Below are 16,509 nucleotides of genomic sequence, written 5' to 3' on the forward strand. Positions count from 1 at the left end.
TCACCTTAGACAGAATTAATTAAATGTAATAAGTTAAGAAAATAAGTTTTAATTAATTAATTTTTTAAAAAATGAGTTCATGAAAAATCAAGTGCCTGTTAATTTGAACTAGGATTCAACTCGCTCAACTTCACTGTCCCAATAATGTTTGAGACGTTGACCATTAACTTTAGACGTACCTCCGTAATTGTCGTATAATTCAATAGCTCCATAAGGATAAACTCGGTAGATGGTATAGGGTCCTTTCCATCGGGATTTAAGCTTCCCAGGAAATAACTTCCACCTTGAATTAAACAACAAAACCTTCTGACCTTCTTTAAACTCTCGAGGTTGTATATGACTATCTGTAACAGCCCAGTTTAGACCCTAATCGGAACAGTGGCTTCTGGACCACAAATCTGAGTCAAAAAAATATTTTAATGTTATTTTTCATGCTTAAAGGATGTGAATTGATATGTGTAAAATTTTCGTATGAAAATTTCATCGTTTGAGTGCCGATTTGTAAAAAAAGACTTAATCACGTAAAATGCAAAACTGGAAATCTAATTGTTAAAGCACTAAATTGCTATGGTTTATTAATTTCTAAGTCCTTAAAATCGAATTATGCCACTATTATGGTTGATGGGTGGTAATGGACATTATTTATATGGTTTCATAATTAAATTGTAAAGGTTAATTTTGTAATTGGTATAATAATTAGTAATAAATAAAACAAATCAATAAGATAGTGGTGTTCATCTTTTCATGGCTGATTGTTGAGTAGAAAAGAAGCCATGGATGAAGCCTTTAAGTTCGGCACCTAGGGATCTTAATTCGGGTATGTGTTTGCTCAGTTTTTAATGATTTTTATGTTTTTGAGATCATTGTTTTGTCTTCTACCTAGCCCATGTCTCAATTTCTGAATTTGATGAAGATTGTGAGATATGTCATTAAGGATTTTGTAAGCTTTGAGATGATAGTTGATGAATATGAAGGATATGTAATAGATTAATATGTTTTGTCTTTGAATTTTTGATGAATTTGACTATTTTGGGCTAAATTGTGAAAATGAGAAATTGAGGGACTAAAATATGAAATAAATGAAATATATGGGCTTATATGAAGTGTAGGGATATTCGGCCAAGCATTGATTGAATTAAATTATGCATATTTTGTGATTTTGTGAAATAAGGACTAAAGTGTCAAAATGTAAAAATACGAGGGCTAATTTGTAAAATGCCCTAAATATGTGTATATGAATTGAATTGAATGATTTGGTGAATAAAAGAGTTAAATTTGTATTGAATTAGATCAAGAAAAGTGGAAATCGAATTTGGATCGGGAAAATCAGAAGTTATCGATTAGTCATTCTAGTTTGTTCGTGTCCGTATGAGGTAAGTTCATAAGTAAATAAATGCTGTTAAATTGAAATGTATTGATAAACCATAATTTATACATGTTTTTATCCCATGATTAGCACATTTATGGATGGTTTCTCCTTAGATTTGGTGAATTCGATGCTCCTAATTCTTTAATTTCATATTTTATACTTACGTGAACATAGGAGAGTAAAAAGAGCGAGAAATGGGCCGAAAACGGAGAAAATGGACCCACATGGGAAATCAAAACGGCTTGGACTTCCTCACACGAGCGTGTCACACGGCTGTGTCCCTTTGGCAAGATCAAAGCACAACTTACACGGGTAGACTACATGCCCGTGCCTATTCAGCAACCTTGACCACAGCCTGGAGTAATCGCACACGGGCGTGTCCCTGTCGAGCCCAATTATAACCCTATTCAGAAAAAGCCAATTTTGAGGGCTCTTAGGCATTCTAAAGCCTATTTAAACACTGGAGGAGACATTTAGGAGGGGGGACGCAGAGTAGGAGGCAATAAATTACTCAAGAGAAGCCGATTGGTCCATCTCAGAAGTCGGATTCATCATCAGGACTGAATATCTCCCTTCAATTTTCATTCAGGGGTTTTGGGTTTTCTTTATGTTTTGTATTCATTATTCTTCTAAGATGTTTTCTTCTATAATTATGAACTAAACCCCCTAAATACCAAAGAGGAATGAAACCTAAGATGGATCTTGTTATTATTATCTGAATTGTATGATAAATATTTGACTTGTTCTTAATTATGTGTTCTTAATTCTTGTTTTAGTATTCTAGGATATTGATTCAAGTTGATGCTCTTATTCAGAGGAGGAATAGACCCTGTGTAAAAGTAAATTTGTCATAATTAAGCGGAGTTGATTGCACGCCTAGAGATAGGGTGATAAGATTTTGCCGGATTAGGGTGAAACCTAATAAGGGGATCCATAGATCGAATTAATGCAACACTAGGTGTTAATTAGAAAGAGATTTCAATTAACCAACCTAGGGTTAGAAGTTATTAGTCTTGAGAGAGATAATAATATAACTCAGGGATTTCTATGGATCAAGTCAAATGAATAAATCGTCTGATTCAGAGTCAAATAACAAGTGAAGTCTAGGTGGATTTTTCCTTGGGTATTGTCTTAATCAATCGAATTCTTCCCAAAAGTTTTTCCCCAATTTCTCTCTGTGCACTCTTAGTTTACTTAATTAGTTTAGATAAACAAATCCCTTGATTTTTAGGCTAGATAATAAAAAGAAAGTAATTACTAGTACTCTTGGTTCCTTTGGGTTCGACAATCCGGTCTTACTAAAGCTATACTACTGTTCGATGGTACACTTGCCTTCATCATGATAATAGTTAGTTTCAAGAATGATTAAGTATAAATATCTAAAACCTATCGCGAATTTCACGTATCAAGTTTTTGGCACTATTACCGGGGAACTAGGATATTAGGAACTCTCGAATTTTATTACTTTAGCAATTTTACTTTTATTGCAATTTAAAATTTTCTTTTCATTTCTAATTCTTCATTTATTTTCTTCTGACAGGTTTTTCTAGTTTATAACTAGAAGAAACCCGTCAAGACCCCTACTTTTTGACGGTGAGATCGATCGCCCAGTTCACAAAAATCTAAGAGAAATAAGGCAAAGCTTAAAATACACAGTGGAAGAGCAAGAGGACAATATTTCAACCACAACCGAGAAGATAGCTGAAAACCAAGAAAATCTGCTACCTCCTGCAATTGCTGCTAATCAGAATCATGCTCTGCATACTATGTATGATTATGCTAAATCTTCTTTAACAAGAATTGAATCGAGCATAGTTAGGTCTGCTGTTGCTGCAAATAATTTTGAACTGAAACCTAACACCAGTCAAATGATCCAACAGTTTGCTCAGTTTGATGGTTTGCAGGACGAGGATCCCAACGTTCACTTGGCAAACTTCTTAGAATTTTGCGACACTTTTAAAATCAATGGTGTTTCTGATGATGCCATTCGCCTTCGATTGTTTCCCTTTTCATTGAGGAATATCGCTAAACAATGGTTGAACTCGCTACCACGAGGGTCAATCACTACTTGGGAACAAATGACCGAAAAGTTTTCACTAAAATATTTTCCGCCAGCTAAAACAGCCAAATTACATAATGATATCTCTTCTTTTGTGCAGATGGATTTAGAAACACTCTACAATGCATGGGAGAGATACAAGGACCTTTTGAGAAGGTGCCATCACCATGGGTTACCACTTTGGCCACAAGTTCAAACGTTTCATAATGGCCTGAATCCTTCGACTCAACAGATAATCGACGCAGCCGCTGGTGGAACCATCAATAATAAGACACCTGAAGATGCTTATGAATTTATAGAAGAGATGTCACTGAATAATTATCAGTGGCAAGTCATGAAGACAAAGCCAACAAAAACAACTGGTGTTTTTAACGTCGATTTGGTCACCATGCTCTCTAATAAGGTAGAACTTTTGAATAAAAAAAAATTGACGGTTTCCTTGGTTCTTCACCGGTTCACCCAGTAATGAAGTGCGAAGGAAGTGGAGTTGGATCGAACAATCCAAAATATCCACTCTATGGCCACAATATGGAGAATGAGTAGTTAAATTACATGGGTAATAATCCTCAATCTCAAAATAATTAGTATAGCAATACTTACAATGCAGGATGGAAGAATCACCCAAATTTTTCATGGGGAGGCCAAGGGAATCAGCGACCACCACCACCTGCAGGCTTCCAACAACCACCCTACCAATAAGAGAAAAAGCCGAACCTTGAGGAGATGCTAACAAAATTCATCTCGATGTCAGAAACTAGTTTTTAGAATACTGAGACAGCAGTTAAAAGTCAACAAGCATCGATCTAAGGGCTTGAAACTTAGATAGGTCAACTCGCTAAATTGATATCTGAACGACCACAAGGTAGCCTACCGAGTAACACTAAATCTAACCCAAGGGATCAAATTAATGCAATTACCATTCAAAATGAGGAAGGGTTAGTTGCACCTGAACCAGAACCGAGGCAAAAAATAGTGGTAAGTAAAGGTAAGGGTGAGGTGGAGCACAATGACCAGAAACCGGTAAGTAAAGAATACAAACCTCGTGTACCATACCCAAACGTGACAAGGAAAGACCGCACAAAAGAACAATTTGGTAAATTCCTTAAATTATTAAATAAGTTACATAATAACTTACCGTTTATTAAAGCTCTTTCGCAGATGCTAAACAAGTCAAATTCTTAAATGAGCTTTTAACAAATAAGCGAAAGTTGGATGAGGCGTCGCATGTGGAACTAAATGCGGTTTGCTCAGCCATATTACAGAATAAGCTAGCCAACAAATTAAAAGATCCAGGGAGTTTTACGATTCCCTGTTTAATTGGTAGCCTAGATGTAAATAATGTTTTAGCTGATTTAGGGGCTAGTATCAATGTCATGCCTTACAAAATATTTAAACAACTAGGTCTTGGGAAACCCAAACAAACTAGGATGAGTATTCAATTAGCCGATAAAATAATCAGATTTCCTCGGGGGATTATTGAAGATGTACTCTTTAAAATTGACAAATTTATATTCCCAGTTGATTTCGTTGTTCTAGACATAGAAGAGGATAGTAACGTTCCTTTAATTTTAGGGAGGCCCTTTTTAGCAACCGCTAGAACAATAATTGATCTTGGTACAGGTGAACTCACACTTCGTGTGGGAGACGAAACAATCACCTTTCAAGCTAGTAATTCGAGTAACACATTGAAAATTAAAGATGGTTGTATAAATCATTCTACTAAAACTGACCATGTGGTGCAACCTACTTTGCAAGAAAAAAGTTCGAAGAACCTACAGGAGCCATGTTCAAGCAACAACAAAGGACCTATCTATGAAGAACAAAGGCTACAAATTGAGGAACTAGATGAATGATTGACACAGAAATCAAGAACACCCGATAAACTGAAACCAAGCCAGGACGAGCTCAATACATCACCAAATCAACTTAAGGTTGGAGACAAAGTACTACTAGATGTAGTAGATCCTCGCATTACCACTTCCGAACCTAATGAAGAAATTCCTATTGCGGTACTCAGTATTTTCGCATATGGTACAGTCATGGTAATTCACCCCAAATTCAGAACTTTTCAGGTAAACAATACTCGTCTTAAACCTTATATTGATAAAGTTGATAGCAGGGATGGGGATTGTAAACTCCTCGAGCCACCAGGATCACACACCAGAGAGGTAAGTCAAGCTTAGACTATAAATAAGCGCTTCTCGAGAGGTAACCCGAGCACTAACAGTAATGATTTATTTAAATTCTAGTTTTTCATATCTAACCTACTAACTGAGTCTTGAAACATAGGGTTTTCCCATCCACACGACCAGGCACACGGGCATGCCTTAGGCCGTGCACACACCACAGGAGGAGACACGGCCGTGTGATACGGTTGTGTGAAAACAGAGAATTTTTCCCCATCACGGGATGTGATAAGTCACCACGGCCGTGTGATAAAGCCATGGACGAAACTGCCAAACCAACATGAGCGTGCGACACGCCCGTGTTTTGAAATCATAGGCGAACCTATCAATTTAGTTCGGGCGTTCGACACGCTTGTGCTCAGCCCCCGTGGTCGACACTGTCAAACTAACACGGGCGTGGGAGAAGCGAACGAAGCAAGACATGGTCGTCCGACACAGCCATGGGCACCCACACGCCCAAGGAACATGGGCGTAGGTCGAATGTCAGACACACCTAAATTTAAAAATCAAGAAACACACGGGAAAAAATTAGGGCACACAAGCGTGCCCCACGGTCGTGTGCCCTAAAATCTATATAAACCTTTGACTATTCATCATCTCCCTCCCCAAAAATCCCTAACCCTAGCCGCTGTAACTTCGCACGCCCTACCTGCCGTGCCCGTGCGCCACCTATAACATTGTTTCCGATAACCCAAGCTTCTCCCTTTTACGTTTGTTTACTCTTTTCTCTCTATTTTCTTTAAATATTTTGCCTAATTCATGTTTTCTCTGATCCATTTGACTATTTTAAGTGAACGTTCATAGTAGAATAATAGAAATACTCATGCTTATTATTAAAGAATTTTGCCATTTTTCATATTACATTCATCCATCTTTCTTGTTTTCATGGATTTTATGCTTACCCACATGCATTCATACATTAGATATTCCCATCTTATTATTCTCATAGTCCTATTTTAATAACTTCATATATTTGCTTTAGTTGTTTTAGTTTTGTTCTCTTCATCTAATACGCGAGTCTCATGAAATATTCCTATTTAGCTTTGTGTTTCCATGCTATTTTTGGGGCGTATTGGTTGAACTTGGAATTTTCAATGCAGGTATACAATGTCATCCTCACGTGGTAAGAAAACCGTTGTCCCTGCCTCGAAGAAAAGGAAAGAAGCAGCGTCATCCTCAGATACTACCGCAGAGATTAGGCACCCTTTCCTCGAGTTCCCCTTAGGACCCCAAGAGGAGCTATTTTAGATATTACGGTCCCGACCCTAGGTATGGGCCGCTACATTGACTGGGCCACACTTGAACAAATTCAGATGGCTGACATGGTCTGAGCCCTCTTGACGACTGAACTGTGGGGCCTTTTTTTTGAGATCATCGAGCCGACATACCTCGAGCTCCTGATGGAACTATGCTTGACCTTCCATCTCCAAGTCATCATGACAAACTTCGACGATCCTGGAACGGTCCAGTTCCGCCTTGGTGGTCTTGTGCGCCAGTTGAGCGAACCCAAGTTCAGGATTGCACTAGGGCTGTACACGGAGGAGTTCAAGGATGACAATGAACTCGACACCCTCCACCGCCACATCCACTACTCTCCCTCAAAGTGTTGGCAGGACCTCGTCCTTGCCTCGGCCTCATATAATCCTAGCCACTTCAAGGCATCAGCTCTCCCTCTATCCTTGAGGTACTTACATGCCATCTTGGCTCACACTCTGTTGGGACGACGAGAGAGCATCGGCGTCGTCACCACCCACGACGTCTATTTCTTATGGATCATGGCAAACGAGCACATCCTCGACCTTCTCTACTTCATCGCTCTCACCATCCGCCATCAGACAGAGCAACATAGGAGAGGGGTCATCTCTATCAGGCCCTAAGTTACTCGATTGGCAAGACACTTTGGGCTCCTCAACACAACGGCACAATCATCCTCCCTTACTCGCATCAGTCAGATATCCCCACAGGGTATCTTGAGCATGCTAAACATGAGGATGATCAAGAAACGACGTGGCACCTATCCTCCTCAGTACCGCCTCGTCCAGTCCACCGAGGAGGAGGACCCAGAGGACATTACTGATGATGTCCCTCCACGTCATAAGGACCCACCGTCTCAGCCACCACCCATCCATCGTCCAGTTCATACGGCGGCTTCATACTCTGACATTTCTGAGCGCCTTACTAGATTTGAGCAATAGTATTTTTAGCGTTTTTATCACATTGATGCTACACTTCATTAGATTTGTCAGCACCTTCACATCTCATCGCCGCCACCACCTCGCGAACCATCCGGCGATGACGATATTTAAAAACTTTTTATTTATTATTTTCATTTTCACTTTTATCTTTATTTATCTTATTTAAGTACTTTTTATTTCATTTTCCTTTATTATTATTTTAATTTTAGTTTTTATAATTTTTATTGAATAATTTATAGTTTCATCTATTTCATTACGAGTAATTATGCTTCCTTATATTTCCTAAAAAGTTCCTAATTCTATCACAGTTATAAAAGAGCTCCAAAGCTCATCATCGCATAGGAACTAAAAACTCCACTGGCAAAGGTTCTCCACGACTACCATGTCTTGCTCAGCCACGACCATAGCTACCACCGGATATAATATTCTTTTGGCTCAAGACTTATGGACTAATGAACCTCTACCACCACCGGAGTATCCTCCTCCACTCTCATCATTGCCTTTGCCGATTATTCTCCATAACTCCAATTCAAGGAGTTCATTCATCATTTAAGAAGTTTCACTTCTCTCCCTAACTTATGATTATTTATCTATATTTTTCAATATATCTATCTTTGTACATTGAGGGCAATGTACATCTTAAGTGTGGAGGGATCTTTCATATCATCATTAGAAATCACTGAATTTTGTCTTGTTCTCACGTGAATCACTCATATCACTATTAGAATGAATTTTAATTAATTTTTTATTTTTATTGATATGTCTTGAATTAAAACATAGGTATTTATGCATTGATTGTTTAAACTTTAAGACATTAGGGAATCAAGCATGATAAGTCGATTTTTCAAGGATTATAAACTTTTAGGTTGTTTCCCTAAGTTTAGGTATTATCGTGAGTTGAAATTCACAAGTTTAAACATAAAAAAGCCATAATTTTTGTGAGATCTTGAGTCTTTAGAGCATATTTTATATCTTTCATGCTTACTTTTATTATGAGTGCGTCATTATTGATTTGTTATTATAGAACTTGCTTGATTATGCATGTCAAGACCATACCATTTGATTTGATATGTCAAGATGATAAAGGCACTTAGGTTTAACCCACTCACTCCACAAAATCCTACCTTCATAATTAACCCTTAGTGAACCCCTTTGAGCCTAACAAGCCATTAATTGATTTATCCTCAATATTAACCCATAACCCATTATTGTTGAAATCCCCTAATTTGATCCCTATTTTTGTCGAGATTTGATTTGAACTAATTGCTTAGATATGTTTTGTTCTTCTATGTATTTGACTTGTTCTTAAAAAAAATTACTTCAATACATATTAGTAGTAATTCATCGTTTTTGAGTTTGAGTGCTAATTCCATATTCTGAGAAGAAGCTCACTTTCATTCAACTGATGACTAGTTATTTTTCTAGCTAGGTAAATTTTCAATTCAATCTCGATTCTAACATTTTTCCTTCAGCTTGTGACCACACCCCCTAACCAAAGCCACATTACAACCCTCTAAAGACCTTTTTGATTGATGTATCAGCTCAATATATCGTGGTGGAGATTTGATTTTCAAGCAAGCCTATGGTAATAACTTTCCATATTGACTAATGAGTGCTTTAATTGATGTCCTTAAACACCTAGAGTGATTTGAGTGAACCTTTAGTGAGGATGTTAAACTCTATTATATTTTGATCAAAGGTAATCACTTAGATAAGGGGCGACACCTATGTTTTCGTGATAAAATACTCAACTTCAAATGTTTGAAACTTTGATGTACTTTTAGTTGAATTTTTTATGTATGAATACTTATGGATTATTTTGAGATATTATTGATAGGGATTATAAATTGAAAAGAATTTATTTTGATTGTGAGTTTAGGATTTTGCTTAAAGACAAGCAAACGCTTAAGTGTAGGGGTATTTGATAAATCGTAATTTATACATGTTTTTATCCCATGCTTAGCACATTTATGGATAGTTTCTCCTTAGAGTTTGTGAATTTGATGCTCTCGATTCTTTAATTTTATGTTTTATACTTAGGTAAGCATAGAAGAGTAAACAGAGTGAGAAACGGGCCAAAAATGGAGAAAATAGACCCACATGGGAAATCAACACGGCCTAGACTTCCTCACACGAGCGTGTCACACAGCTGTGTCCCTTTGGAAGGATTGAAGCATGACTTACATGGGTAGACTACACGTCCGTGCCTATTCAATAGCCTTGACCACTGGCTGGAGTAATCGCACATGGATGTGTCACACAGGCATGTCCCTACTTAACACCCCGAATTTGGGCCTAGAACTATTGGGTCTTTAGTATGGGTCAGTAAGGAGGTTGTATATAAGCATTTAATTGTACAAGGAAATGACATAATTAAATGTCTGCTTTAGTGGTTAATGGCCCTAAGAAGTGTTGGAGAAATATTGGATTCAAACTTGGGCTTTAGCAAATATTTTGGTTTTAAGTGAATAAAATCCTAGGTGTTTGGATGAAGGCCTTTTAAATTATTGTGGTAAATAAATGACACAAGGAAGCTTGTTGTCTAGTGGTTGTAGCGTCATTAAGGTTGCAAGGGAGCCTGGGTTCAAGTCTTGGCTCTTGCAATTTATTTTGGTTTTTCTTTTAAGGGAACCTGAACTTTGGCCTATAGACCTTATATTTAATTAAGGATAAAATATGATATAGAAAGAGCCTGTGGTGGAATGGCAAGGTGGCATGTTGTGTAACTGTAAGGTCTAAGGTTCAAGTCTTGGGATGCGTAATGGAGTATTTATTTTTCTATTTGAGCTATGTAGGAGGTGGAGTTGGACTGGAACCTGTGGTTGAGGTGATCATAAGAAAATAAGGAATTTTCCTAATGGTTGAAAGTAATCCCACATCGGGAAGCTAACATGGGAATTGGTGAGAAGCTGGCTTTAAATAAAGCGAACCAGATGAGTTGGGGAAAAAGAAAAAGGTGATTAAGACCCAATGCAGGATGTACCAAGGTTGGTGATCATGGACTTCGGTGCGTTCTCATAAACAGGTGTGTATTCACGCCCTTCTTTGTTAGAAATCGGCAAAAGTTAAAAGCTATCACGAACGTTCTCGTGTGTTGGGGCCGAATGGGCCCGATGGGCCCGTGGGTCCGCTTGTGTAAATCTAACTGTTAGGTGGGAAGTAGTTAGGCTTGACGAGCCATATGAATGTGATTAGACCTGATGGGCCATGTGAATGTGATTAGGCCTGATGGGCCGTATGAATATGATTGGGCCTGATGGGCCATGTGAACAAGATTGGGCCTAAAGGGGCCAAATGAATAAGTGTGGATCTGTTAGTGTTTAGTAAAGGGGTTGTGGACCTAGTTTTTGGTAACTACTCAAGCAGACATAAAACTTAAATAATTAATTAATCGCGATCGTGGACGAGTCATAAGGTTAAGGTGTGGCAATGGGTATATGCATGTCTAGGATTGGATCAATAGAGAGCTTGGTACTTAAGCAGTCTTAATGACTCACCTCCTATTCTCTGGAATCCTACCTGGTGCATAGTATCTGCTCACTTTAGCCAACGAGGACTTGTTAATGGGCTAAGGTAAGTAATAAACCCATAATAAAAAGAAATTATTAAAATACCCTCGATTTGTAAAATTATCAAAATACCGCCGATTTGTAAAATTATCGAAATACCCTCGATTGTGAAATTGTTGAAATACCCTAATTTGTGAAATTATCGAAATACCCTCAATTTGTAAAATTACCAAAATACCCTCTATTTGTGAAATTACCAAAACACCCTCGATTTGTAAAATTATTGAAATACCCCCGATTTGTAAAATTGCCAAACTAACCTCGATTGTGAAATTACCAAAATACCCTTAATTTGTAAAATAACCGAAATATCCCCGATTTATGAAATTACTGAAACACCCTTGATTTGTAAAATTATCGAAACACCCTCGATTTGTAAAATTATCGAAACACCCTCGATTTGTAAAATTACCAAAATACCCTTAATTTGTAAAATTATCGAAACACCCCCGATTTGTAAAATTATCGAAATACCCTTGTAGTGTAAAATTACTGAAATACCCTTGTAGTGTAAAATGACTGACATACCATTGAAGGGTAAAATGACTGACTTAGACTTTGAATTTGACTGATTTGATTATGAATGTATGACCGCATTTTAATTGACTTGACTGTGGTTGTATGACTAATATGCTCTTAATATATGTTTAAAAGACTGTTACTGAGTATGGCTATTCTGCATACATGTGTGATGATTGAGCATGATATACACGAAAAATTGCATGGGTTGCGAATTATGGAACGGAGGAAGTATATGAGGATCGCATGGTTGCTTGACAATCGTGGATCCACCGATGGCTATTAAGCCTAATATTTGATTAGCAGCTTGTTGTAATAAAGGTAGTACCGCAATTGGGCTACCATTGATGTGTATCAGATGGGTGGGTCGATATTTATATCCTAACATGATGTGTACCGGGGGACGGAGTTGGTGTGTAGCGGTTGGATTATTAGGGTGGGTTGCACAGTATTGCATGTATGATATTAATGTGATATTATTGCTATGTGGGATTCGTCCCAACTGAGGCTAAGATGGGCTAGGCTCAATTAATTCTATTATGGGTTGTAACCCAAATGCTATTCTAACGGGCTTTAGCCCACGTATGTTCTGAATCGGACTATATCTTATCTTGTAATGGGCTCGGCCTGATCGATCTGAATTCTGTCTATTTACTGACTGTTACTCTAGTAAGGGGATTACACACTGAGTTTTCATAAACTCACCCCGTTTATTAACTGTGCAGGTAATCCCCAGCGTTAGGTGGATCGGTGTCGCAGAGGGACTCGGAGGCGACCACACAATTGCACATGTTTTTCTATTTCGTTATTTAGTTAAGCACTTGGTTTTTGATTTGGGTTGTATTAAGGCCTCTTTATTTTTTTAACCTTTTATTTGGGAAATTTATTTAGTATGCTTAATATCTGTTAGAAGTAAGGCACGATTTTCCAAAACAACAGCTGGTTTTCAAAATATCTCGTTTTCGCAACTATTTAAAAGTAAGCTTCCGCAGCAAGTAAGATTTTTAAGGGAATTAACGTTTCAAAAGTTTTAAAATGGCCAGAGGTTTTGAGTAGTCAGAAGGGTTTTCAATGAGAACATGGTTTTCGAAAAACACTTCAATGTGACACGCCAGATTCGGGCCTAACTTCTAGGCCGAGTTTGGGGTGTTACACCTACCGAGCCCAAGTATAACCCTATTCGAAAAAGGCCAATTTTGAGGGCTCTTAGGCATTCTAAAGCCTATTTAAACACCTGAGGAGGCACTTAGGAGGGAGGACGCAGAGTAGGACGCAAGGAATTACTCAAGGGAAGCCGATTGGTCCATCTCAGAAGCCAGATTCATCATCAAGACTGAAGATCTCCCTTCAATTTCCATTAAGGGGTTTTGGGTTTTCTTTATGTTTTGTATTCATTATTCTTCTAAAATGTTTTCTTCTATAATTAGGAACTAAACCCCCTAAATACCTAAGGGGAATGAAACCTAAGACGGATCTTGTTATTATTATCTGAATTGTATGATAAATATTTGACTTGTTCTTAATTATTGTTTTAATATTCCAGGATATTGATTCAAGTTGATGCTCTTATTCAGAGGAGGAATAGACCCTGTTTAAGAGTAAATTTGTCATAATTAAGCGGAATTGATTGCACGCCTAGAGATAGGGTGATAAGATTTTTTCGGATTAGGGTGAAACCTAATAAGGGGATCCATAGATCGAGTTAATGCAACACTAGGTGTTAATTAGAAAGAGATTTCAATTAATCACCCTAGGGTTAGACGTTATTAGTCTCGAGAGAGATAATAATATAACTTAGGAATTTCTACAGATCAAGTCAAATAAATAAATCGTCTGATTCAGAGTCAAATAACAAGTGAAGTCTAGGTGGATTTTTCCTTGGGTATTGTCTTAATCAATTGAATTTTTCCCAAAATCGTTTCCCAATTTCTCTCTATGCACTCTTAGTTTACTTAATTTGTTTAGATAAACAAATCCCTTAATTTTTAGGCTAGATATTAAAAAGAAAGTAATTATTAGTACTCTTGGTTCCTTTGGGTTCGACAATACGGTCTTGCTAAAGCTATACTACTGTTCAATAGGTACACTTGCCTTCATCGTGATAATAGTTAGTTTCAAGAACGATTAAGTATAAATATTTAAAACCTGTCGCAAATATCACGTATCATGTATATGTGTTATATGTGTTGAATTGAATTATAATAAATATATGTGTATATCACGAATTGAATTGAGAGTTTGAGGACTAGTTACGAGCTTGAATTGGTAGAATTATGACGTCTGAAAGCCCCGTACGAACTATAGGAATAGTAGAGGATACATATGTTGTAACATCCCAAAATTGGGCCTAGTCGAAAGAGTGGTTTTGGGACCTCAAATCCGATGACAAAATATTTGTTTTATGATTATTATGAGGCCTAGAAAATGAAAGTAAGCATGTGTTAAAGTTTCATGGAGGAATTCTATGTGTAAGGTGTCAAGTTGGAAATCAGGGACCAAATTGAATAAATTGTAAAACTTGGATTCTAGAAGCAATTTGTGTGAAATTGTTTGGAATATTAATTAGAGGTCCTTAAAGAGTAATTTTCCCAATTTCTAAGTTTTTGGACAAAAATAGGCATGCATGGAAAATGTTGGAAGTTTAGTAAGGAAGGGCATTTTGGTCATTTGGTAATAAAATCAATAAAAAGGAAAAATGAAGGCAAAAATCAGCCATTGTTCTCCCTCTTGCTGCAGAAATTCTAAGGGACACTATAACTAGGGTTTCTTCACTTTCTAAGCTTAATAGTAATTGACTCTTAGCCCCATTTTTAATGTTCTTTGTATTTTTGATATCCTTGTAACATGTTCTCTCCATTTCTACCCATATTTTAAGCTAGGGTTCATGTTTGAAAAATAACCCAGGTGTGAAATGTTTGTTCCTTGATGATTTATGGAGGAATATGAAAGTTAGATGTGTGTTAAACATCTTTTCCTAAGAGACTTTCGTGAAAAACCCCTAAAAGGACCTTTTTGCAAAAAGTAAAAATATGTGGTAGAAATGTGAAATAGTGGAAAATGAGGAATAGTATGAGTTTATAATACATTTAGCTAGGCTTGGGTAACCATGGAATTGCATGTATTTCATTTTACGAGCCTAGGGACTAAATTGTAAAATTTTGAAATGTCAGTGGCAAAATGGTCATCTTACCCGGGGGTGAATTTTTGGTCCGAAATAAATAGCATGGGGTATTAATAATTTATTTTTACTGATATAGACCCCGATGAACTAATTTCAGAGATGGATCGTGGAAAACGAAAAGTTTCAGAATAACTAAAATACGAAACCTAAGCAATTACCAGGTAAGTTCGTGTAACTCGAATGTAAACTATCTTTAAATACATTAAAGATGTATGTACATATACGAATTATAATAGTAATATTTATTGTATGACAACACAAAAATTATTAATGTTATGATGAAATGTCCCAGTCGAATAAAAAGAAATGTCTGATGGATTACTCAAAAATGAAATAATGGTATAAAAGATCTAGCCTGGACGGGTGATCCTATAGTGATCTAGCATCTCGAAGAATATGTGTGCTTGATGGATTTAGCCCGAACGGGTAATCTGAATAGGATCTGAATTTAGCCTGGACTGGTAATTCAGACTTGAAGTCGTAGGAGTATATGTCATTGTAGGGGATTTAGCCTGGACTGGTAATCCAAACATTGCTCTGTGAGTTACGTTATTGGGGATTTAGCCTAGACTGGTAATCCCGCTATAAAAGTGAGGTTCACGGGAGTGAGCATTTAAAGGATCACTTGCATGATTTGATGGTAAACGAGATATCCATCGAGATTCCAAGAAATTCAACGGGATTAAAACGTTAAATGGGAATAGACATGTTTGAATTGTTGAACTTATCTATGAAGGATGTTACTTTGTACTGGCATGAAACTAACTTGATGGTTGAGTATATGTGATAAGAAATTTTACTACAAATGTCTGGCCTAAATGTCTTGTATGATTGCATGCTAAATAACCGGTAAGTTTACTTTCCCGTTATCCAAACTTACTAAGCATGTTAATGCTTACCCCCTCTTCTTTCCATGTTTTACAGAGCTCGTGGACTCGTAAAGATTGGAAGACGATTGGAGCATTGTCAACACTATCAACTTGTTTTGCTTTGATATATAGATATTTTATTTTGTTTCAATGACATGTATAGGTCCTGGTTATTTTGTGATATGTGTCATTGGTTGGCCTACGTAAAGGCTTAAATATTAAACTTATTCTTTTTGTATATGGGCATAAGACATGGCTCATTGTGATGTAGGCTATGACCTATTAATTGTGCTTGTTTGTGATTAAATGTGGTATATTATAAGTAGACATATGAAATGTGGTCAAACCACTTAGGATGGTTAGGTCATAGTTGGCAATGAGTTGTAACAATGAGCCCAGTCTAAATGTTTTTTTGAACGAGATGGAAATCCTAAATACAAAGAGGATAAATTAGCATGTACATAACCGATAAGATAAGGTTAACATGCAATAGACCATTTATGGTAGTATTCAGACATATTTAGGCCATGTTAAACATCATTGAGTTTCGCGAATATGAGTG

General features: G+C 37.0%; 1 non-coding gene across 1 annotated transcript; it reads right to left on the reverse strand.

The window, feature by feature from the left end:
• Positions 1 to 3,496: 3,496 nt before the first annotated feature.
• On the reverse strand, positions 3,497 to 3,602 carry LOC128294405 (small nucleolar RNA R71). Its single transcript, XR_008284717.1, has one exon. It is a non-coding gene; the product is annotated as a small nucleolar RNA R71 (small nucleolar RNA).
• Positions 3,603 to 16,509: the final 12,907 nt, after the last annotated feature.

This window comes from Gossypium arboreum, chromosome 6 (genome assembly GCF_025698485.1).
Source record: "Gossypium arboreum isolate Shixiya-1 chromosome 6, ASM2569848v2, whole genome shotgun sequence".
NCBI lineage: Eukaryota > Viridiplantae > Streptophyta > Magnoliopsida > Malvales > Malvaceae > Gossypium > Gossypium arboreum.